The following is a 24,811-nucleotide window of genomic DNA, read 5'->3' as shown; positions in this document are numbered from 1 at the left end:
TTATGCCACTTCAAAAGGAGAATGTTTTGATATTATCATCGCAGAGTTTGATTTGCCAACACTTCCCCAGGAAAGGCTGGAGGAAGGAAGAGGAAGTTTGTCTCTTTCGAACTCCGTTAAAGAATTGCGACTTATTTGAAAAGCTACGGGGATTTAAGGTGCCTTTCATATATATTACTTGACGTAGAACAGTAGAGGAAGAGTGCAAGCTCCTCGAAAAAAGTAGGGAGGTGAAAACGATGACGCGCTATGCCCCCATTTTGGTTTAGGTCAACCATATGTTTAACAGTTCCTGATTGGAGACATGGTGGCTATGCAAATTCCCTTGGAATTTGGCAAGAGAACTCTTCAAGCAGTCGCGGGATCAGACTACATCCCAGGAGACAACGCCCAGATCCTGCCGGAACAAGTAAAAGCGCTCAATCTGTGTAGACTCTAAAAAATTTGTTTAAAAAAAAGTACTTGGTTTTTTTTCTTTCTTTTTTTCTCTCTCTTTCCGCCGCAAAAAAAAACGTTCTTCCACTTCTTTTTTCACACATGTCCCCTTCACTTTCCCTTCTTCCGCCCACTCCACCTTTAGCAAAGTGAATAAGTGAACCTGAAGGCGCCAAGTCAGAAAAATACGGGGAATAGTTCGAAACGTCCCAAGCAAACGAGTCGAGGAGTTGCTTCGTGGTCAAAGACGAGAAACGTTTGAGGAAACCGTACAAGGCGATCACAACAGGAATGAAATAGCCGAGAGGGCTCAAAAGGCAATATGAATCCAAGCATTCGCCCTCTTTAATACGAACCTTAGGATCAGGAGCCAATGGAATTACAGCCTAATTGGTTAAATATGAAGACGAACAATTTACCCAAGCGGTTCATTAACTTATGCTCAAGTTGTGGAACAGCGAACCAATGCCTGACAACTAGCAATAGGGCATCTGTCTCATACATAAAAAGGGAGATATTATGCATTGCAGCAATTATAAAGGTATCACGATGCTGAGTACCATCTATAAGATATTCTCCGTTATATTGCCAGACCGGATAGCCCCATACGCTCTGTAATGATAATTATGGAGATAGGAGATCAAGTCGATCATCCTGAGTGGCCGATAACGACCTAGAGGGCAGAGCTATCTGAAAAAGCTAAACAAATTGGCAAAATTGACCGTGAAGGTCTGCCCACAAAGATTGAAGCTCTATCAAAGTGCTCGGTCGACACGTTCTTGCACGCCTCTGTGCTAGCCAGGCTCGGGAATGTGGGGGGGTCCTTTGAGCGCTTTGATCCCTCACGCTTCATTACTTAAAACAACGTGCCTTTTCCGATGCGTGGGTCCGCACCGGATTTTAACTTCGATTTTAAGTACGATTTCGCGACGGCCTATCGAATGAAAACCAGAACGCGAGCTAAATTGGAAAATAAAAAAAAAAAACCGGCTCGACCGCGCGCGTGGAGCCGTAAGTCTCCGGACCCGAGTGCCGCGATCAAGGACGGGAAGATCCATGACGGATCACCGTCTCGATTGCCGTCTCTTCCGCCTCAGATCTTGTACGAGGCGCGGCCTGTGAGGTTCTTCGCGTGAGCGATGCCCAGGTTACGACCCTCCATGTCCTCCAGCTCGTATTGAACCGTTCCGACTCGACCGATGACCTTCGCCTTCACGAACTTCTGATCCAATTTGACATTGTACCGCTTTGCTGCACTGCTTAAGTTGAAGAGCCGCTTATACACGATATCTCCGACCTGAAATTCACGAGCTCGGGATCGCAAGTTGTAACCTCTTTCCTGTGTCTCTCTTGCCTGGAGGATTCGCCCCTGAACCTCTGCTCTCAGAATAGCAAACTTATCCTGAGAACAGACCTCCAAGGAAGCATCGGGCAAGGCGTTCAGGCGTCGTAAAAGGGCGTAGGTACTCCCATGAGTGACCATGCTTTACCCAAAAACGACGTGATAGGGTGATGTCCCTATCGAGACGTGTTTCGCTGAACGCAAGGCACAGTTGATGGATGACAACTTGTTATCCCAATCTCTTTGATCAGGACCGATATAAGCGCGTATAGCAGCCAACAGTGAGCGATTTACTCGCTCCGAGGCGTTTGCCTGCGGGGAGTATAAAGCGGTGTAAATGTGTTGAATGCCATACTGGTTCAGAAGATCGTTAAAAACCACGGATTTGAACTGTACCCCATTATCAGATGTGATCGACTCAGGGATTCCAAACACATGAAAGTTGCCTGACGGTTTTCGGCCGCGGAAAATCTTTGATGGCGTGTACCTTGTCGGGATCAGTACAAATCGTCCCGTTACCGATGATGTGTCCCAAGTATCGAACTTCCTTCATGAAAAACTTGCTCTTCCGGATGTTCAACGTCAAGCCAGCGCGTCTCATAGAGAGAGCCACTTCGCTTAAGAGCAGCAGGTGCTGGTCGAAGGTCTCTGTAATAAGCAGCAAGTCATCTAAATATACAAAGACTTGATGACGTAAGTGGGCAGGGATAACCTTATCCATCAGTCGCTGCACGGTTTGAGGTGCATTGCAGAGCCCAAACGGCATGGTCACAAACTGATAGAGTGGCCGACCTGGGACGGTGAAGGCAGTCTTATCCTTGGACGCCTCATCCAGAGGAATTTGCCAGAACGCATCCTTCAGATCTAGACTCGTAATGAATCTAGCCTTCGAGAGACGACTGAAAATCCCCTCGATGAGAGGTAAAGGATAAGCGTCCTTCACTGTTACACTATTCACTTTACGTGCATCAAGGCAAAGTCGCACTTTACCAGGTTTCACCACAAGGGTAACTGGCGAAGACCAGGCGCTTTGCGATTCTTCGATGACTCCCAAAGCCAGCATCCTATCAATCTCTTCGTAGAGGAGCTTTTCGATGGCGGGAGAGACTGAGAAGTGTCTCTGTTTAATCGGTTTGTTACCGCCGACATCGATGACGTGTGTCGTGAGACTTGTACGTCCTAAGCCCTCCGACTCGAAAGATGGAAAACTGCCAATGACAGCATCGAGCCTTGCTCGCTGGTGTGTCGTCAACTGGTGTTGATTGACGTTCTCAACATTTTCGATTGAACAAATAGAAGGTACAAATAAGTCCTGTGCGAGATCGAACTTGCGCACAAAATCAGCTCCAAGGTAAAGATTTTGCGTTAACGACGGGATAAGGAGGAACGACATCGATTCCGTCCGATCACGAAACGTGATGTCAGCTGACACTCTGCCTACTGTCGAGTGGCTAGTCCCGTCAGCTGTCCTGAGATCAATGCGTAATCTCTCCCACTTGTACCGACCGTCGTTAATAATTTTCCGGGCGAAATCCGAAGCTAAACAACTTACAGTGGCTCCGGTATCAATCAGTCCCGAAACACGCTCACCCAAGACTGTGACATCCGCATACGGGCGAATATCATTATTGGGCCGACTCGTGAGAATGGCAGAGTAGTAAAGACGACGGTTGCGCATTATTCGCATCCAATAGTGGCGTAAGCGAAGAGTTGAACGCTTCGGTTTTTTCGTCGCCATCTCTGCTACTCCGAAGATCCGTTCTCTGGCCGCTTGATATTGTTGCAGTCTTACGTGTAACGGCCTCAGAACCGAAAGCATCGGTTTCCTTGAAACAATTGGTGGTGGGGTCAAATCCGGGTAGGTCATGTTTAAGTTATCGGACCGCTTCAACACGGTAACTTTCGGAGTTACTGTGGAAGACGTTGTCGCAACGCCTGCGCAGTCACGTGCGTCCAATGCAGGAACGCCCTGATGACTGGGGCTGGGCTCTGGAACTCGACAGTTCGGACAAACGGGCTTACGAGTGTTAGGGCGCCCGCAACCTAAACAAAAGACTTTGGGATCCTCCCAACAGTCCTCAAACAAATGTCCAATCTGCCGACAATTCCAGCAGACCAAGTCCAAATCATGATCCTGAATCTCAGACTGAGGATTTCCTAAGATGTTCTTTATGTCAACACCCTCTTCAGATTCAGCAGAATAGCTGTGTAATTGGTGAGAGAGCCTGCTTGAGAGACGCTCCTCTAAAATTTCACTCTGCTGCACTAATTTACGCAGCTCGCGAACCGTACTAGCCGGGAAATAAAGAAGTTGCCTCTGAACATCGGGTCTCAGCCCACGACGTAGCAACTCTACCAACTTGTCTTCCGTTAAGGAGTTTTCTAGCCTATTGGCTAGCAAACGCACAGCTTTATAATAACTGTCGAAATCTTCGGATGGGCCTTGCATGCGCTCTCTCATCAGTTCAAGGATATCCCAGTCATCTAGAGAATCCTTAAACTCATGGCGAAGAGCCTCACGAAAAGAGGTCCACTCGATTCGTCCGACAGACTGGTGATAGTCCCAGTACCAATCTGCTGCTCTGTCTCTGAAAAGGGTGTGTACATAAGTACACAGCAGGCTCGGTCGACACGTTCTTGCACGCCTCTGTGCTAGCCAGGCTCGGGAATGTGGGGGGGTCCACCGAGCACTTTGATAGAGCTTCAATCTTTGTGGGCAGACCTTCACGGTCAATTTTGCCAATTTGTTTAGCTTTTTCAGATAGCTCTGCCCTCTAGGTCGTTATCGGCCACTCAGGATGATCGACTTGATCTCCTATCTCCATAATTATCATTACAGCTCAGAACATCATTGGCCCATACCAAAGAGGCTTCACTTCAGGCAAATCTTTTTACATTGCCTTTAAGGCTGCTTATGACAGTATAGCCAGGGTAAAACTGTACACGAACATGAGAGAATTCGGTATCCCGACGAAATTAATAAGATTGTCTAGGCTCACCCTAACCAATGTGTGAGGCCAGATAAAAGCAGCAGGATCAGTCTCGACACCATTCAACATCAACAACGGTCTAATACAAGGGAAATGCCCTATCATGCATTCCCCTTAACATGGCCCTGGGAAAAGTAAACCGTGGTGCTAAGGTAAACGCATGTGGAACCATTCTCTTTTAAATGAAAAAAAAACACAAATTTTACTTTTTAATGCCGAATAGTGTAGTTCCCCTCTTCCTCAGTGAGACAAAAACTCACTGAGGAAGAGGATGACTGGTCCACGAAATACCGGTATATGAGGAATAAAAAACTCACTATTCGACATTTAGAAAATAAAATTAAATTTGTCTTTTTTTAATCATCATCATCATCAACGATGCAACAACCGGTATCCGGTCTAGGCCCGCCTTAATAAGGAACTCTACACATCTCGGTTTTGCGCCGAGGTCCACCAATTCGATATCCCTAAAAGCTGTCTCGCGTCCTGACCTACGCCATCGCTCAATCTTAGGCAGGGTCTGCCTCGTCTTCTTTTTCTACCATAGATATTGCCCTTATAGACTTTCCGGGTGGGATCATCCTCATCCATACCGATTAAGTGATCCACCCACCGTAACCTATTGAGCCGGATTTTATCCACAACTGGACGGTCATGGTATCGCTCATAGATTTCGTCATTGTGTAGGCTACGGAATCGTCCATCCTCATATAGGGGGCCAAAAATTCTTCGGAGGATTCTTTTCTCGAACGCGGTCAAGAGTTCGCAATTTTTCTTGCTAAGAACCCAAGTTTCCGAGGAATACATGAGGACTGGCAAGGTCATAGTCTTATGCAGTAAGAGCTTTGACCCTATGGTGAGACGTTTCGAGCGGAACAGTCTTTGTAAGCTGAACTAGGCTCTGTTGGCGGACAACAACCGTACGCGGATTTCATCATCGTAGTTGTTATCGGTTGTGATTTTCGACCCTAGATAAGAGAAATTATCAACGGTCTCAAAGTTGTATTCTCCTATCCTTATTCTTCTTCGTGTTTGACCAGTGCGGTTTGATGTTGTCTTCGGTGCTGACGTTGCCACCATATATTTTGCCTTGCCTTCATTGATGTGCAGCTCAAGATCTCGCGCCAATCACCGCCTGCTCGATCTGGATGAAGGCAGTTTGTATGTCTCGGTGAGGATTGTACCTCTTGCATTTACCTTAGCATCACGGATCACTTTCCCGAGGGCCAGGTTAAAGAGGACGCATGATAGCGCATCCCCTTGTCGTAGACCGTTGTTGATGTCGAATGGTCTTGAGAGTGATCCTGCTGCTTTTATCTGGCCTCACACATTGGTCAGGGTCAGCGTAGTCAGTCTTACTAATTTCGTAGGGATACCGAATTCTCCATGGCCGTGTATAGTTTTACCCTGGGTATGCTATCATAGGCGGCTTTAAAATCGATGAACAGATGGTGCAACTGATGACCATATTCAAACACTTTTTCCATCGCCTGCCGCAGAGGGAAAATCTGATCTGTTGCTGATTTGCCTAGAGTGAAGCCTCTTTGGTATGGGCCAATGATGCTCTGAGCGTATGGGGCTATCCGGCCTAGCAAGATAGTGGAGAATATCTTACAGACGGTACTCAGCAACGTGATACCTCCATAATTGCTGCACTGTGTGATATCTCCCTTTTTATGTATGAGACAGATTATGCCTCGTTGCCAATCGTCAGGCATTGATTCGCTGTCCCATACCTTGAACACAAGTTGATGAACCACTTGATGTAACTGGTCGCCTCCATATTTAACCAATTCGGCTGTAATTCCATCGGCTCCTGGCGACTTATGATTTTTTAGCCGATGAATTGCACGGACTGTTTCTCCTAAACTTGGTGGTGGCAGTATTTGTCCGTCGTCTTCAGTTGGCGGGACCTCCAACTCGCCGATGTTTTGGTTGTTCAGTAGCTCATCAAAGTACTCAACCCATCGCTCTAATATGCCCATTCTGTCGGAAATCTGATTTCAATCTTTGTCTCGGCAGGATGAGCATCGAGGTGTATAAGGCTTCATCCTGCTGACTTGTTGGTCAAACTTCCGCGCCTGGTGCGGTTGCTCCCTGTACTTTTCTAGTTCACAGACTTGTTGGTTCTCCCAGGCTTCCTTTTTCCGTCTGTGAAGTCGCTTCTCCGCTCGACGGAGTTCGTGATAAGTCTCTGCGCGTGCCCGCGTTCTTTAAGAATGCAACATTACTCGGTATGCGGCATTCTTCCGTTCCGTTGCTAGCTTACATTCATCGTCAAACCAGCCTTTCCGACTCCTTTTGCGGCTTGGTCCAAGTATGTTTTTTTAATCATTATATTATATTATTCATTATAAAATAGTTTAATCATTATAAAATAACACAACCGAAGACATCCTCTTTAAGTCCACCCAACTACTGGCCTATGCTGACGATATCGACATCATGAGAGGAATGACCCGACACGTCAAAACTGCCTTCATCCAGATCGAGCAGGCGGCGCAAGACCTTGGGCTGCACATCAATGTAGGCAAAATGAAGTACATGGTGGCAACGTCAGGACCGAAAACCAACCGACCAACAATACAAAATCGCACTCGTCAAACTAAAACAATAAAGATAGGAGACTAAAACTTTGAGACCGTTGACCTATATTCGGTCGAAAATCACAACCGATAACAGCTCTGATGATGAAATCCGCGCCCGGTTATTGGCTGCCAACAGCGTTTATTTCAGCTTACAAGAACTGTTCCGCTCGGATACCGGTTTTTGTGCCGTTGATGATGATGGTTAGGATCATAGTGGGCGCAATGGTTGAGGGGATAGAGTATCCACATCTCAATCTCGCTATTCCGGGTTCAAATCCTACTCGTCATGAGTGTCTGTATTCGTCTTGCGTTTGTCTCGCTCCTTTGAGGTGATCTCTTACACAGTCTTAAATATGATACAGGAAAATTGAAGGACAGTCCGACTCTGTGGTTGCCCTATACTCCAGTAAGTAGTGGTCATGAAACGCGGTATGTCAGGATAAACTACTACCTGGGTAAGCTAGAGATATCTGGAAGCATTCTCCACAGACGCTGTGGGGAGCTGGCCTAAACTTCCTGGAATATTCTGAAACAAAATCTAGCACTTGTACAAAGTAAATTAATGCACCTAAAAGAATATGCAAGGGTACAGCACCGCATGGAAAACAGATTAAAATTCGTCTCGGATATAGAACTCATTGATACATGTGCTATAAGCGGCTCTCGGAGCTTACACGGTGATAGTACATCTCCTTGGGCAGCCGGTTATTGTTTCTGTTGCCGGGTAGGCTAGTTTTTGTTTAGGAAGAATGGTTTTAACCAAAGTACTACGAAGCTAACTTTTCTGATGTTCTTTGGGTGTGAATAGCTTGCAGTTGTTACCTAGACAGCTTCTAATGATGAGTATTTGTGATAGTTTCAATTCCAAGATTAGTGTCCAAAAGAAATAATGCCATCGGAGATATTTTTTAAGTTTTTTGGTAGTACATTTAATAGTTTCTTCGGCAAATTTTCCCGTAAAAATGTCACGAGTGTGTGCTTTCTTCAAGTCTTTAAGAACCAGCTGGGCTCTACAGTTTCCTCGTCCAGCTATTTTTCACTACACCTGCAGATCTGCTACTCCCACTCGTAGGGAAATTCTGGGAAACCGGCAACTTTTCCAGAGAGTGGAAGAAGGGGATGAATATTAAGATTCCAAAGAAGAGTGTGACAACTGCAAAGGTGTCTGCGTGCTCCCTGCCGTCGCAAAAATAATAGCTAAAGTAGTAAAATGCTTGATCGACAGAGAGCCGGCAGGTTTCCTGTTTCCACCCGAATGACCACATCGATACTTTACGACTACCACACACAATGTGTCCGGATGGTTCAAGTGGTTAGAGCGTTTTGCTTTCGTAACGGTAGCTCGCGGTTCAAATCTCACTGGTGGCAGAGGGATGTCGGACACCAGTCGACTCAGCTGTGAATGAGTACCTGAGTCAAATTAGGGTATTAATTTCGGGCAAGCGTAAAACTGACCACAGTGCCTCCTACAGCGTACTGTAGTGTACCGTTACGGTCTTTAATGAAGTGCTCTAACACACTTCAATTCCCTGATCCAATATGGATTATTGCGCCAACAATTATTATTATTTTGGAAAAATATGCTGTTCTGATTTTCGCTTTACTTGCTCTTTATCAATTTCGAGTCGGCGTTCGACATTGTTTGAGATGGTCAGGGGTACAAGCATCGGCAGTTGCCAAAATCATGGCAAAACAGTCGTAACATTTCTTGGGGACCTAGCCGAGATTTCGCTTCATACCACAACATGACGAAATGGATTTGTGGACACAGAAGCAGGAAGCGATTGGGAAGTAGATAGAATCGCTCGAATCCAACTACAAAATGGAAGAAACCTGGAGAGAGACATTGAATTATTTTCGGGAGTAATAGCGAAAACTAATTGAGCTGTGGAAGCTGCTCGAACAAGGGGACAGCAAAATACAGGAGCAGTTCGGGGAAGATCAAACTCATCCATATTTTACGAAGCGATACCATCTGATGAGGCGGGCCTTTCAAAAATACTCAGCGGAGTTTGCAGACAACATTCGAATGCTGCAGGCTCAAACGGAACACAAGACTGAACAGCAGTCAGCGGGCATCTGTGGCGAGAAATCTGGGCTGCAGAAACAGTTCAGACGATAACGGTCAGTGATGGCTGCCTTGAAACGAGTGCTTCAAAATGCTCTTCTGCGGGAACAGTCCCAGCAATACTGTGATTAATAGTAGAGACAATTGATTCACTATCCACACAACGGCCTAAATTTGATGGAGATTATTTACAATGACAGCAGTTTTTCGACTTGTTTACCCAGATTGTGGATAACCCTCACGTTATACGATCAGTCGCTGGAAAATCCTAAACAGTTGCAATCACTAACCGAGTTTCTACAATTCCTAGAAGCCTGTTTTCAGTCGTCAGAAGCGCTGGAAATATCTATGCAGAGGACAGGAAGAAGAAGTTACCAAGAACAATGATGCCAGTCACAACCGTCAGTTTGTATTGCACAATATATAAAGAAGGGCGCCAAACGCAGAATCTTGTGAAAAAATGGCTCGAGTCGAAACTTCAAATGCAGCAAATGAGATGGCTACGTTAGCGGCGGTTAGCAATCACAGCGACAAACTTGACTTTTGCGTGTTCCTCAGTACAGTGTTGGTAACGTAAAGGGATCGGATGGAACTACAGTCAGTTATCGATTGACTTTAGATTTTCGCTCACAAGTCAAGCAATATGCCGCTAGCAAATATGCCTACAAGGAGAAGGACATTCAAAGCTGAAGACGCATCGGAGAGTGAGGGTCGAAATTAAATTTCGACTGGCAAGATTCGAATTCAAAGCGGACATCCAGATGATGCACCAGCAAATTCAACTTACGGAAAAAGACAAAAGATTCCATTTTATTTGGTGGAGAAGAGATCCTGCCTTTAAAATGCTACGAACTTTGAACGGTGGCATATGGAATTTCATCAACGACATATTTAGGTACGGGACGCCTTCGGAACAAGCTATCTGTTGGGCTTTGAAACTCTTCGACGAGATTTTTATATGGATGTGTTAATGAGTGGCACCAGCAGTCTTGCAATGGCCAAGAAAATTAAAAATCAAGTAGTGACAATCCAGCAAAAGGGGGGCTTTAACCTTAGGAAATGAATTTCTAACCATAAAGCTCTGTTACATGCAATTACACTCGTAGATTTATAGGTATGCCCCAATGACAGCAACGATGAAGAATCAATAAAGAATCTGGGACTCAATTGGCTGCCTAGGGCACATCCCCAGAAAAACTTCGTGATGTTGCATGGTCAGGGGTCATTATGGTCTTCGATCTTGAAGCCACACATAAGCTAGCAGAAACTTTAAATATAGACCAAATCAGTTAACCCCATAATTACAATGTTGAATTCGAAATGTACGAGGGGAACCATTCATAAAATTTCTAAGAAACAAGAATGGTAAAATTTAACCTTTAAAAGGCACTCGGATATATTCAAGAAAAGTGCTCTGCTCGAAATCGCGGTATTATATGACGAAGATGGATTATTATGAGTGGGAGGAAGATGCTCCTAGCATCCAATCCTTCGTTCGAGGGGAAACATTGTAAGATTGTTGAAGGGCTACAAGCAATCACAAAGCAACGATTTTGGCCTATTAAAGGAAAAAATATAGCGCGGTCGATCTTACAACAGTGCACCTATTGCACAAAAGTCAAGCAAAGGATGTGTGTGCAGATAATGGGCAATTTACCACCATACCGAGTGCAATCAGCACGCCTGTTCATCAACTAAGGAGTGGTTTTCTGTCGGCCTATCTGAATTCATTATCACTCACGAGGAAGTCGTCTTGAAGTCTTAGTACTTCAAGCGGCTTGTCTACTGATGCTTTCCTTGGGGCACTCAAACGGTCGGACGACGTGGACATTGCCAGACCCTTTACTGTGATAATGCTACTAATTTCGTGGCAGAAAAATGATAACTGAATGAACTAATGTTAACGATATATTCTCAAGACGCAAAGGACAGAATTTTCAAGGAATGCAGCGCTGGACAGAATATTTTGCATTTCATCCCCGCAAAAGCACCACATTTTGGAGATTTATGGGAGGCAGCTGTCAAATCGATCAAATTGCGCTTTAGGAAAAAATTGAAAGATCCGGCTGCCTTAACGCCAGGACATTTTCTCATCGGTGAGCTATTGAAATCAAGTACCCATCCACATGCGAGGACAACAAGCGGGGACCCCAACACACAATGGAAACTGGTGTCCCATATCAAGAAGGAATTCTAGAAACGTTGGTCCCACAATACTTAACGAAACTTCAGGATAACAACAAATGGAAAATAAAATTTTGAAAAAAATACCATCGTAATTATCAAGACAATACCACCATCATGAACAGGCCTCTGGGAAGAATTATCAAAATACATTACGGCGAAGACGATTTAGCAAGGCTGGCAGAAATACGCACATAGTCGGGTATTTCGAAACGTGTAATTAGATTGGCACCGATACTTAAGCCACCAGCTTAGAACACGGAGGAAAGAACGACTTACCTTGAAGAAACCAGACAGTGCAGAAACCATAGCCATCAGGAAGGCGTAGTGGCGCAAGATACGTCTGTCTTCGATCCTCGATAAAGAAAGAAGGAAACGGTGGGAAGGTATTCGCCGAAGAAAACGAGTTATTTGTTACGAAAGAATGGACTGGGAAATTGAAATGAGGTCTTTCCAACTTCGTGGGGACAGTCGCTAGCTCGCTATTTGCCATGCTCGATTGAAACTACGCTAATAAAATGTCGGAAAAAATTAACGATATCTACAAAAACAATAATTTGGTTTTCACTCTTCAAAAACCACACATCCATATTGGATGCGACAGTATTTTTATTAAGGGAAACCAGGAAACAATAGATTAATGATACAAGGTTCTTGAGAAGCGTGCAGGAGAAGTCGCGAACCGGGTTAACGATGCAATTGACTCTCCATCAATTTCAGCTTCAATAGCTCTTTTCATCCCGGTCAATTTAGAGCATGAACTTTATGGGCAGCATAGAGAAAACACAAAACGCAATACTAGATATGTTATCGAATAATCACCAGGGATCATTGGCGAGCGGTTGAAGGGCAGGCGCATCGCGATCTACAGTGGTAGCCAGGCTGCATTGAGGGCGTTAAGTGGGTCTTTGATTACCTCGAAAATCGTACAGAAATGCAGAAACTGTTGTATCTCTGTCTCTAGTCAATACGGTGAAACTACTCTGGGTACCTGGTCACTGTGATGTAGAGGGAAATGAAATCTCAGATGCTTTAGCGAAAAAGGGGTCAATCTCCCTAATGCCGGGACCGGAGCCAGCAATTGGAGTATCAGTAGCATTGGCCACAGCTGTCCTCAAAAAATTGGAACAAGCTTCCCACAATGACAGTTGGCAGAGCCTAAATACTGCTAAATACAAAAGACTTTTCCAGTCAGAACCGAACATGCCTACCGTACAGTTCATCCTGTTGAAAAGCAGGAGTATTGTGGGCATTGTGACAGGCTATAATTCACTAGCTGGACATATGTTCAGAATAGGAATTATTCAAGGTGATACGTCAGTGATTTCCCTCCTGTAATGAGGAAGCGGAATCCACGGAGCATTTCCTATGTGAATGCCCCGCCCCGCCTTCGGTGTCGATGTTCTCTAGATGGGACGGGTAGCATCACATCCACTAACGAAAATCTTGCGATACATTAATGAATCCGGGATATTCCGTTCGGTAGGGGTGTCTAGTACACGGCCTGAGTGCTCAGAAGCTATAGCTTCGTCGAAATACTAATAATCATACCTAACTCATCTTACCTATACGCCCATTCTCAAATGTGAAATCGACCTGCTAAAGGATATCTCGAAACTAGAGTCTTGCTAAATGGAACCAGTTATAACCAACTTTGCCTGGATAGAGGTCCCAATAACTAACAAATGCAAGTACGCCATGATCGAGGAATCGCCTTTCAATATATTATGTCCCGGCTCTTCAAATCAATCGATAGAAGAAGCAAGTGTTTTAGAACTTGAGTTAGGATGTATCGCAAAGCAAGACCGCATGACTCTACAGGCATATCGAGTTTACTCCAACAGCCTGAACATCTCCTATTCAAGGTTAATACCAATTGACATGAGTATATACACCCAGAAAAAATTCGCCAGCTAGCGAACGAGATTAGGCAATAGCGGCTAGAACTACCAGATAAAATACACCATTCCCAACTTGATAACATCGTGTTGCGTTCCTAAAGATAGGCATAGAAATCCTCACCGCCATGATACTACCCCGGAAAAGTCGAGCGCTTATGTGTGGGCAACGAAAAGTAAGACCAATACCCACTCCAAGAACCCGGACGACTTCGCTAGCCACATCTAGAGATCTAGTGATCCTACGTATCAGCTGCGGGGCAGAATTGATTTCGATGGATCTAATGTTTATACACGTGAACCATCGCAATGAACAGCAACTCCACATCGATCGTAATGTTATAGAAATTGTTATGTGAACGTAAGACACCCAGAAATCATTGACCGGCGATACCTACATGGAAATTTGCAAATACATCATTTTACGTGCTTGCAATCTGCAATCTATGCACCAAGGGATATTTCCTATAAGAGCTTTTCTTCGGAGCAGTTTACAACACAAGCATCGTCAGCTGCCAAAATGTTGGCAAAACACTCGTAACAATATCTATTAACTATAGTATGTCGCTCAAGTCTATTATCGACAGGAATTTTATTATATCTCTTAGTTTCAAATATTACACTCTGGCATCTGATATTAGGTATTCTTGCCTTAACTCAATTTCCATAAGTGCCGGACACTATCCCAGACCAAGCATAGAAGTTTCAGCACTCTCATCACAGAATCTATATCCATAGCATCATCCCCAGTGAATGTTCCTACCATGATCCGGAGGCTCTTCTTGATCAGATTTAAACAATCTTTCGGGTGATTGGGTTTGTATCCCCCAAACGCACCCTGGACTTTTCCATTCTTGGTAGATTCGCCAAGTACGGTTACTTCATTCGCTCCTTGTCATTTTTCAGCGTCGTAGCCATGAACCCATTTCAGATTGCAGAGAAGAGCACTGGTCCGTGTAGCGTTGTTTCTGCTTTTTTCCTGGCCAGCTCGTCCGCTGCCTCATCGCTTTCTAGCCCAACGTGGTCCGAAACGCAGAGTATCCAGACCTTTTTGAGCGAGCCGAGCATGTTTAGTCTGCTATGCCATTCTCATCCCAGCTTCAAATTCACCTGGTTGGAGTTAAGTACCATCGGTTAGAATGTTAGCAACGTTCTGCCCGCTATAGTTTTTTTCGAGGTTAAAGGAGGCACATCTATCTTGTTTTTTTTCTCCAATCTTCGTCCAGTTTACAAGCGGGGTCGGCTCGTCGTGATCGCTTTCGCCATTTGACTCTATCAATTACCCGATTTGGATGCAATCGCGAGGCTTTTAAATCCCCTATGTATTGCATATATTTCTGGAATATACATAAATACTAGCTTGAACACTCATTGGTTCAAAATCCGTTTTCTTTTGACTCCGGGATCGATCAGTGTACCAGGTAATTAGTTGCTGGTTCAAACCTGTCCTTGTATCACACATTACCGATATTGTTCTTTTGTCTCTTCTCATATAAGTAGAAGATGTATCTGGAAGGCACTTGTTGGAACACTCGTACTCCTCTTTGACAACTTTTTAGGCTTTTGTGTTCTCAGTTGATTACTAGGAATAATTCGTATTAAAAACTACCATTTTCTCATGCGTATTAGACGATAAGCGCCTACGTAATAGATGGCGCGTTAAACGTTCCTATGCGTATCGGTTCCCTGCAATGGAGTTCATCTCTCGATTTTCCGAGAAGCTTGCCTTCCTCCTTAATTATTTTACGTTGTTCTGGAGCGACATACTGGTCGACCATCTGGGGATAGTAAGTTCAATTACATGGCATATCAAGCAATAGAGTTGTCCTAGGGTACCTGATTCCTACGCCGATCATGTCCTTCATTATTTATTATCTTAGGTTGAAATACCACGACGAGACGATGCGGACATGAATTGATGAAAGCTTCAAGCTTTCGAGTTTATCGTTTTCCAAGTACTGTTCCCATGTGATAGCACAGAGAGAATAGTGCGGAAAGCTTCAACTTGGTGTTAGTATTGAGACAGTTGCATTTTCAAATTTTCCACCAAACGAGGAAAGCGGATTTAGAGTTTGGTGCTCGAGATGTCAGAAAAAATGATATGGTTCATTGAACCCCTCCTCGTCCCCCAGCCAAGGTGGTATGAAGAACGTCACCGATAACGAGAATAAAATTATTGGTGACTAGATGCCACTCTGGTGAACTCTACTTTGCACTTTAAGTTCGTCTGAGATTCTACCTCAATGCTGTCATTTTTCGCCGTTATTATAGTTATTCCTTTTTCCGGAAAGCATCTTTCGTGTCGATCATTCCAAACATCTTATCCTATTTTGATTTTTTGAGAGTGTGTTGAAAACACTATGCCATATACGGTCAATTGATTTACAATGTCAAAATCAAATATTACATAAATTGAGCTCAGAGTGAAAACGAAGAACAATTAAATAATGTCAACGAAATTCATGGTTACGACTTGATTGGCATCATAAAGACGCTCAATTAAAAATTCAAGCTATCTCTCATGCTCCGATGTAAACTGTTTTTTGTAGGAAAGCTACATAAGCTACACTTTTAGAAACAACAAGTGACGAATGTGGCGTTATTAGATACTCGCACGTAAGGAAAGTCCAGGTTTCTAGCTGAATTTCTGAGCAATACTCTCTGGAAATCTGGGTGATTGTGCATATTTTGGACATGTTTACACTCAGCTGAAAACCTGATTAACAACTAAATCTATGTCGATTTTTATCGGTTGCACGTCATGACTTTTGGTCATAGATCTTCGCCGTAAACTTCTTTATGGTTTCTGATTAAAGTCAAGATAATTTGGAAACTGCTGTTCTAGCAGACATTGAGAAATCAAGACTCCATTGATCTCTACACGTCCTTCAGACAATATTTCCCCTGAGAACGTGCACAATTACTCAATAAACCCCTTATTGCTTCGGTGCCGGCAATCAGTTGCTCAGAGACTGAGTATCTTAAAGATTTAAGATTTTCTATTGTATTCATTCGCGTTCTGCTATTTCTGGCGTGTCGAGCACATGCGGGAATAGTGACGAGACTTAAATTTAGCTTTTCTGCTTAATGGCCGCGTGATAAGTTCAGTTGAATTTTGTGCATTTCGCCGCACCGGGCAACATGACCGTCAGATTTCGGTGATAAGAGTGCAATTGTAATTCGGCGGGGATTACATCAACTTAGCATTGCTTACGCCTGCAATTTTCCGAGTATTTGCATATGCGGAATATGCAATGATAGCATTTTAATCAAGTGATAATTCTGTGATATTGCCATTTTCCGGGGTGAATTAATATTGCGGATATCAACAGTGTCGCAATCGTAATCGTAATTGATACATAATTGAATATTTGCAAACAATCAAAGTATAATGTGCTTCCTGAATCAATGCTGAATAACGACCATAAACGCGTGTCTATGATGATATTGTGGGTGCAAATTAAAGAGTGTGGCAACTAGTAATGTGCAAGCAATTAATGTTGATTGTTTTGTGTCGAAATTGCTATCAATTAAGTTTTATGTGGAATTAAACTGCCAATAAGTTCAATTCATGATATATGTTATCGGGAACACGAAACATATCTGTGACAACTTAATTCCACTGGCAACTATCAGCAGTAAGTAAACAGCATTATTCGAAATTAATAAGATACAAACCCAACTTCGGAATTTTCCCTGTTTTGAAAGTTTGGTATTCTGAGTTTGACCCCAAGAAAACGGGTTTTTAGTGAAATGAACGTAGAAAGTTCGTAAATTCCAAAGCATGATTACATTGCACGGAATTTCGTTGAAATAAACTCTGCTTAAATGTGAAGCAAATTAGCGAAACTCAACAGCATTACTCATCATATGTAGTATTTTCAACTTTTAAGATGACCGGTAATCTAGCGGATAAGCTTATGAAATTTATTTGATCACCTTTCGAAAATTATAGAGAAACTCGAGGACATCACACTTAAAATCGAAAATTCGCGGTGAACGTGGATATTAAAATTTATTTAAGCGAAATAGTTAGCCTACACAATGACGAAATCTATGAGCGATACCATGACCGTCCGGTTGTGGATAAAATCCGGCTCAATAGGTTACGGTGGGTGGGTCACTTAATCCGTATGGATGAGGATGATCCCACCCGGAAAGTCTATAAGGGCAATATCTATGGTAGAAAAAGAAGACGAGGCAGACCCTGCCTAAGATGGAGCGATGGCGTAGGTCAGGACGCGAGACAGCTTTTAGGGATATCGAATTGGTGGACCTTGGCCAAAACCGGGATGTCTGGAGTTCCTTATTAAGGCAGGCCTAGACCGGATACCGGTTGTTGCGCCGTTGATGATGATGAAATAGTTAGACGGAAAGCTTTCTGATTCACCTGTGTTTATCATTTACTAGAGGGAAATCATATTTATATTTATTTTAAAGCGGGCTTATGATTCAAAGTGAAGGGACGGATAGGGATTGGGAATGATGAGGAAAGTTAGGATCGGCTTGAATTTTCCCATTTGTTGAGAGGAACGTATTGCCACTGGCAACAGCGATGACTGTATCGAGTTTTACTACATCTTCTCTGCTGAACAGATGATTGTCACAGTTACAAATTATCTAGTATTGGTTCAAGTTAAGAGCCAGTTCCACTCTGACCTCAATGCTCAAACATTCATCAACTAAGAATTTATTTAAAAGCGGCATTTATTGGATACTTTCCTTCCGAAATTTTCGAATCAATCGTTTTGGTGGTCCACAAAGTATTCCTATATATGGTTGGCATTTACCCCTTGGTGGCGTATAGCACGTCAACCACACCTACGTGCCATTGCCTGAAATGCCGTTCAGCTTCCCCCACGATTTGCTGGGATGCCTGCATTCCTTCTCTACTGTTCTGCACCAAACAACCTTGGGGCCACTTACTCGTCAGCCATCTTGAGTTCTTTATCTGTAATAGCATCAGGCCAGATACGACGCAGATAGATGTTGACGAAGGCTAGAAGGTTTTTCGTAACAGTGGCGGTCACCTTCCATGTGTGATCCTCTTATAGACACACAAAAAGACACTTTCACAGAACAGTGACAACTTGGTGTTGAGATAACTGCATTTTCAAATTAAAGACAAGGCAGCGAAAGCATATCTAGCGCTGTTAATGTGTACGGTAACATCCAGGTTCGTTGGTCCAGCCAATTTGCAGCTTATATAATTGGAATTCCCGATCAAGTTGGGGAAGCGAGCATTCTTAGGACCCTCACTACAGCTGTCGAGGAGCATGTGCACATTCCAGAGTCCAACCACAATCTGTTTTCGATAACCAACGATCTTCGGTCTGAGATCAGTCCCTATTTGATGTGTTGTTGACATTTCGGTAGCGGTACGCCAAATTCAAAAATTGCAGAGATTAGCGTACAAATTTCTATTTCTTTTAGTCGCCTTTTACGAGAAACAAGAAAAACTGTAAGCGATGCAGTTGCGATAAAACAGTTTCATAGTGCAGACTGTAACTCAGAAAATCAACCTGCAATCTTTGTGAACTATTCAATACAAAATCCGGAAATTGAAACAGCATTTCAAAGTATCTGGCATAAATGAAATCTAGCTAGCAATGTTAAAATAAGATATAGAGCGACCAAACAGCTTTCCGGAAAATATTTTTGCATGTTTTTCTACCTACCTCGTGTCAGATAGTTAAGGCAGTCTTCATTCCGAATCCTGCAAGCAATGATTATTCAAACCCAAAGAATTTGATGCAAACTAGTTTAGCATCATTTTCGCTGAAATGATTAGTTGAATGTTACATTCGCGTGACAGTGCTAAGGACTTACCCGCTGAATGAAAACCAAGCCTTGTCAGTCTGCTCTTCAATTCTTTGATTCCTCAGATAGAGAACGCAAGTTTGAAAGGTAAGTTCGCGGGTGCTCGTGAACATTGAATGCGCTTTTGATCTTGCACCATTCCAAAAACTTTGTGATGCCGCCAGAAAGCACGGTGTTAATGGTACTTTAATTCATTCTCCAGTTCTGTACTAAACGCTAAGCTGCAAACCTTCGCTAGCGATCGCTGTAATGTTACCATGTAGTAATATCGTGTAGATCGAGTGTTACGGCATGGATAACACTAGGGTGTAGGGTCAATACTCTTGCTGGTGGTCACTGCATGGAAGGTCTGTGTGATCTGTCTTAACTAGCACAAATTCTCCTAACTTAGGATTGTCTCTTTATTTTAGCCACTTCGACCTCAGTTGAAGCCGATGCAAATACTCTTGACTCCATTGGTGCCAGAATGAATGCTTCATGGATTGTACTAATTTCTACCTCATTATAATAATTTAATATAATATAATAAGTTAAAGCTAAAGGATCTATTGAATCACTACTGATTTCTTAAGTGACTGTGAATTCAAACAAGCTCCAATTTGCGCCAACAATGTGTTAAATTCTTCTACATTTAAGAGTTGTTGTCACATCGTTATGTAGAGATGACGCTTCATCGACTTCATACCGGCTTCCCAGAGTCTGCCAAAGTAGGGGCTGTTGGGAGGTATAAATTTCCGCTCTACGTCAATCTAACGCAAACTCTAAATGAAATGCTTTCGTTGCCGTAGATACAAAGATTACTACGTAAGGCTTAGTGGTTTTAGCTCCACGCTTTCTATTCCATTTTATAGTGATGGGATCGGCGTAATCAATCCCCGTTTCCATGAAGGGTTTTTTCAATCAAACTGGCGCCGGAGGCAGGACTCCCATTCATTGTTCTCTGGGTTTCCTGATCTTTTTAAAACAAGTTGCGCACTCATGTATAGTCTTCCATACCAGCGAATCTGCTCCTATTATCCAGTACTTCAGTCGTGATGTGATCAAAATTGTTTGTACACCCCCATGTAGTGTTCGGAGGTGAGCTTTTTGAGTTAATAACTTTACTAATGCCCCTTTTTGTAGAATCACAGGATTTTTAATTTCTTTTGCAACTAATGCATTGTGTATTCTTCCGCCTATCCTGAGGATACCTTCGGTATTGGCCCAGGGTGCAAGTAGCTACAAAGGCCTAAAAGAAGATATTGGCCTGTATTATCGAAGTGGATGTACCTCTGCGCCAAATGTGCATTGTTGTTCTAGCTGGATACACCTGTCGTACGCAATTTTCATCTCTTGTGACGTGAGGAAGATGCGTCATTTAAACGTGGGATTTCTAGCACTCTCGTAAAGCTTGGATAGTGCCTGAAAATGTCTGGCTTAGTGTTGTTTTGTGTAATAGTGACGGAGCGTTCTTCTATATTGTAATTTGGTAATTTCATCGGTTTTGACTATTGAATAGTGTGGCATATCAACCATCATTGTCCGTACACAATAGAACAGCGCCTCATAGCTAAGTCAACTGGATTTTTCTTCGTCGCGACATGATTCTAGTTTTTGACAGAGCTTTCTCGTTAAATGATGCTCACACGGTGTGCAAAGTAAACCTTCCACTTGGCTGCAGGTGATTGTATCCACGCCAATACAACTGTCGAGTCAGTTCAACAATATTTTGGTACGTTACTACATCCAGGTGCTTTCACTACTCGGGTCATAAGTTTCCTAATAGAACGTCACATAGTTTCAAATTTTCAACAATGTTCAAACAAACAATACAAACTTTTGAAACCCGTTGAAAATCGCATAATTTCCTGCCGAAGCATAGATTCCCCTTATTGCTCCATTACTTTATTGATTTGCCCTTCCACTTGGTGAAATTCGAGGTTTGTTATGTTCAGTGCCAGAGCAGCAATCCTTGCTTGATGACGCTTCATTGATTATAACTCGTTACGAATGACTATATTCCGATAGCTCAAATACCTTACGGTTCCTGTTGTGGCTAACCCGGTGAAATACTTGGCTTCTAGCTTCAGGAGGCAAGTGCGAACGGAGCCCGTCGGATTCGCTTAACTTTGTATAATTCGATTAATTCTCTGATAATATCGCTAGTTAGTACCTCAACTGAAAATTTCAAATTATTACAATAGCTTCGTGTCTCCTCTTTTACTAATCTCTCGTAAATCTTGAAGAACTTATCCGGTCCGACCTGAAGTTCACAGACGTCTCCAATTTCAACCACCTTGGACTCTAACATTGGTTCCACTAAGCCAGCGCAGACCTTGCTGTCTTGCAATACATAGCAACATCGGAGCATGTGATAATGAGAATTGATGCGCTCTAGTTCTGGCTCGTGTTTGAAGCTGGTGAGGAACATGAGACACTTCTGGGGGCTGCTGTTTTAGATCGAGTTGTCCCTCTGAAGGTAGCTTCCCAAAAAATGCCTTTGAACCTGCTTAATTTGGAGCCACTTTGTTTGTAGCTGGCAGATTTTCGCGCATTCTCTCGATGCCCATCGGGGAGATAATAAGCTTATTTGAATCAGAAAATAAGCGGAAGTCAACACCACAAATTATTTCTCTTGTCCACCAAAGGGTACAACGGTCTGCTGTTGAGTATTACCTCCCAAGTACAAAGGGCGGTAAAAAAATATTTACAAGATAAGTTAAAGAGTAGAGGCCATTTGTTTGATATACCGTTTCAAATTGCCTATAGCGGCCTCAAATAACCATGCATAATGACTGGCTCTAGGGGAGTTGTGATTCCATATAATCTGCCTCTGGCTTATGGGCCCTGCACAACCTTCCGCTACTCTTCCCGGAGCACTTCCGAGGCTCTCATTAAATCTGTGGCGTTGTCGGCACGAATCGTCTTAGGTTGACCTCTCCTACACACGAATCGCTGGAAAGCCGCAAGATATGCATTCGTCGTAATATTTAAACAGATCTTATGTAGTAGCCATACATACAAATACGGTTTGTTTTTCGTGTCCGCAGATTTGAAGCTTTCACCTGAAATGATCCCCAACCACTGACTCTCGATGCTCAGCTTTAACCGATCGGATCGTATATGCTGGCCACTAGATTCAATACCTTTCGTTTGATGTACACGATTTTCTCACAAAGGTTGATTCTATAACGAAAACGATTCTTTTAGGGCTATAATGCTACCCTAGGATTCTAATACTGCCTTCTGACTTCTCGAGTTTTATGTATGACTCAATTCGCTTGTTTTCGTCAACATCCCGTAGAACCTCATGGTTATTGGATGCCTATTTTGTTAGAGGAAATGTCACCTTCTCTAAAGTTTCTGACAGTTTTCTAACAGTGTCTTGAGTCTTATCCAAACTATTTGCCCCATATAAAAGGTCATCCATATAAAAAGCGCATTTGATAATCCACTGAATCTCTTTATCCTTGGTATTATCTTCTCCCGCCTGATGAAGGGTTCGGATAGTCTGCCAAGTGGCGCAATCCACGCCATAAGTAACGATCAGGAAGTACTTCATCAACGGCTCCTCGCTGCTTGCTCTCCTTAAAATCCTAAACTTATTCTGTATCTGTACATTTTAGTAATATCACTAGAAAAGATAAATTTGAACTTGCGTATTCTTGTCACGATGTCGAATATATGGTCCTGCAATTTCGGACCGTGATAAATTATTTCATTGAGACTGATCCCGTTTGAGGACGGGCTCGATGCGTTAAATACATTCCGTAACTTCGTGCACATGGCGTTTTGCCGCAATATAGTCAGGTATGGGATGTAATATACTTCTCCAGAAGTATCCCCGTGCAGCCATCTTGGGACCTCCGCTGTACTTTGAGATGATATAATGATCTTTCACAACAGTTCCAAAGTTTTCGAAAAACCATTCGTGAAAAGCCCGCCATCCACTTAATGGCGAACTGGACTAGTTAAGAACCTTGGTTTCGTTGGTGTTTATCTTCGGTCCAACTCCACTTGCCTCTCCTTCAATATCCAGATCCATTTGGCAAAGATACATGACCAGGCGAGAGGGCAAACAGATATTATGAACATGTCGAGGTGTTTGAAGAAAGACATCATCGTCCATTGATTTCCTCCACGTCTTCCGGACAAGACAGCATAAAGAACGTCACCAATAACAAGAAGAAATAATATCGGCTACAAGATACCGCGGTACAACACGTGACATTTTGTATCATAATATAATATTCTTTTTTTTCACAAGCGAGTTCGGCTCGTCGTGATCGGTTGCATCATTTTGTTTTATTAAAAGCGAGGCTTTTAAATCAACCCGATACCAGATTCGGAGGATTAATCTCCAGAGTGCTACCATCTGTTTTCCCTTAGTCCATCTTATATTGCTGGAATTTCCTTTCGAGATGTAGGAATTGAGCATTCCGGGGATCCTTGCTACCGTTGTAGAGCAGCATGCGCACATTCCAGAAGTCAGTCGGTCAGTTCCTATCCGATGCGTTGTTGGTTGGTTGGTTCAATGGTTGGGAGTTCGATAGTTTGATGCAGCAGGGGATAAGCAATTAGGTTGGGGTGGACAGTCAAAGGATCATCCGCCCCATGAAGAAGAAAGAAACACGGGAACCACTCGTCCTGTAGGTGCAAGAATCGACTCAGAGCTAGTCCTCCCCCGTCCATCCCGCGTGCGTTAGGTTTTTGTAATTTTGTCTCCACCCTTATTAGGCCGTTCAGCAGTTTAGCTTCTTTGGTAAAGAAAATGTTGGTGATATCAACCAGTCTAGATACTTCACGCCTCTCTTCGAGTAGTTTACCCCGAGTGTCCCGGCTCTCAACTCGGCAAACTACTAGCATTCGGGTTAACCACAGCACGTGTCGGCCGGTTCCATATATTATGTCGAACAGCCGGTGCTCACGATTGCCAAACCTGTTACAGAAGGTTGGTTGATTGACAGCCTTGGCGACTGTGTTTATGCCAAAGTAATGGAACGCCAACTCTCATCGTAACGGAGCTGGCGCCCAAAGTGGGACTGACTCACATCGTAACGTAATCGGAATAAACATAAAGAGGTGAAGAAGAGGACGGGCTCTGACAGCTTATGGGCGATGCGGACTGATATGTACTGCCTCCATGAACCTTGGGACCTATTTCCCAAAGTGTAGTAAATGTACTGCTTATTATTTTTGTTAGCTTCTCTAACTTATATATTTATACGAGTAGCCCCAGGCTCATCTAGGTTTTACCCTGTACGTCGTGGTTGCTCTTAAAACAAATAAAAGAAGAACCTCGACTAAAAGATAGTACTTTATAAATTTTTTACATCATATATAGTACAACCGAAATAAGTGGTTGCAAATGTATTTGTACAATATGCAGTGGGCTAAAATCTAGCTACCTGTTTAGTGTACGAACTAAGACTGGTATTTGGTCTATCCTTCACTCGATTTTTATTTAATTTAGTATTTGCTAGGATTTGCAAAAATTCATAATTCTG

At 43.2% G+C, this 24,811-nt stretch overlaps 2 protein-coding genes across 4 annotated transcripts in view; one reads left to right on the top strand and one right to left on the bottom strand.

The window, feature by feature from the left end:
* LOC119647112 (potassium voltage-gated channel subfamily KQT member 2) overlaps positions 1-24,811 on the bottom strand; it is a 1,176,525-nt gene that overhangs the window by 787,728 nt on the left and 363,986 nt on the right. The gene's annotated exons all lie outside the window — the stretch shown is intronic.
* Positions 16,371-24,811, top strand: part of LOC119647116 (thiamine transporter 1-like) — a 124,330-nt gene continuing 115,889 nt past the window's right edge. Inside the window, exon 1 of the mRNA XM_038047903.1 lies at positions 16,371-17,143. The gene's annotated coding sequence lies outside the window, so the exon portion shown is untranslated. The remainder of the gene's footprint in view (positions 17,144-24,811) is intronic.

Source organism: Hermetia illucens, chromosome 1 (genome assembly GCF_905115235.1).
Source record: "Hermetia illucens chromosome 1, iHerIll2.2.curated.20191125, whole genome shotgun sequence".
In the NCBI taxonomy this organism is placed as follows: Eukaryota; Metazoa; Arthropoda; class Insecta; order Diptera; family Stratiomyidae; genus Hermetia; species Hermetia illucens.
This window is presented reverse-complemented; position numbering and strand designations above follow the sequence as displayed.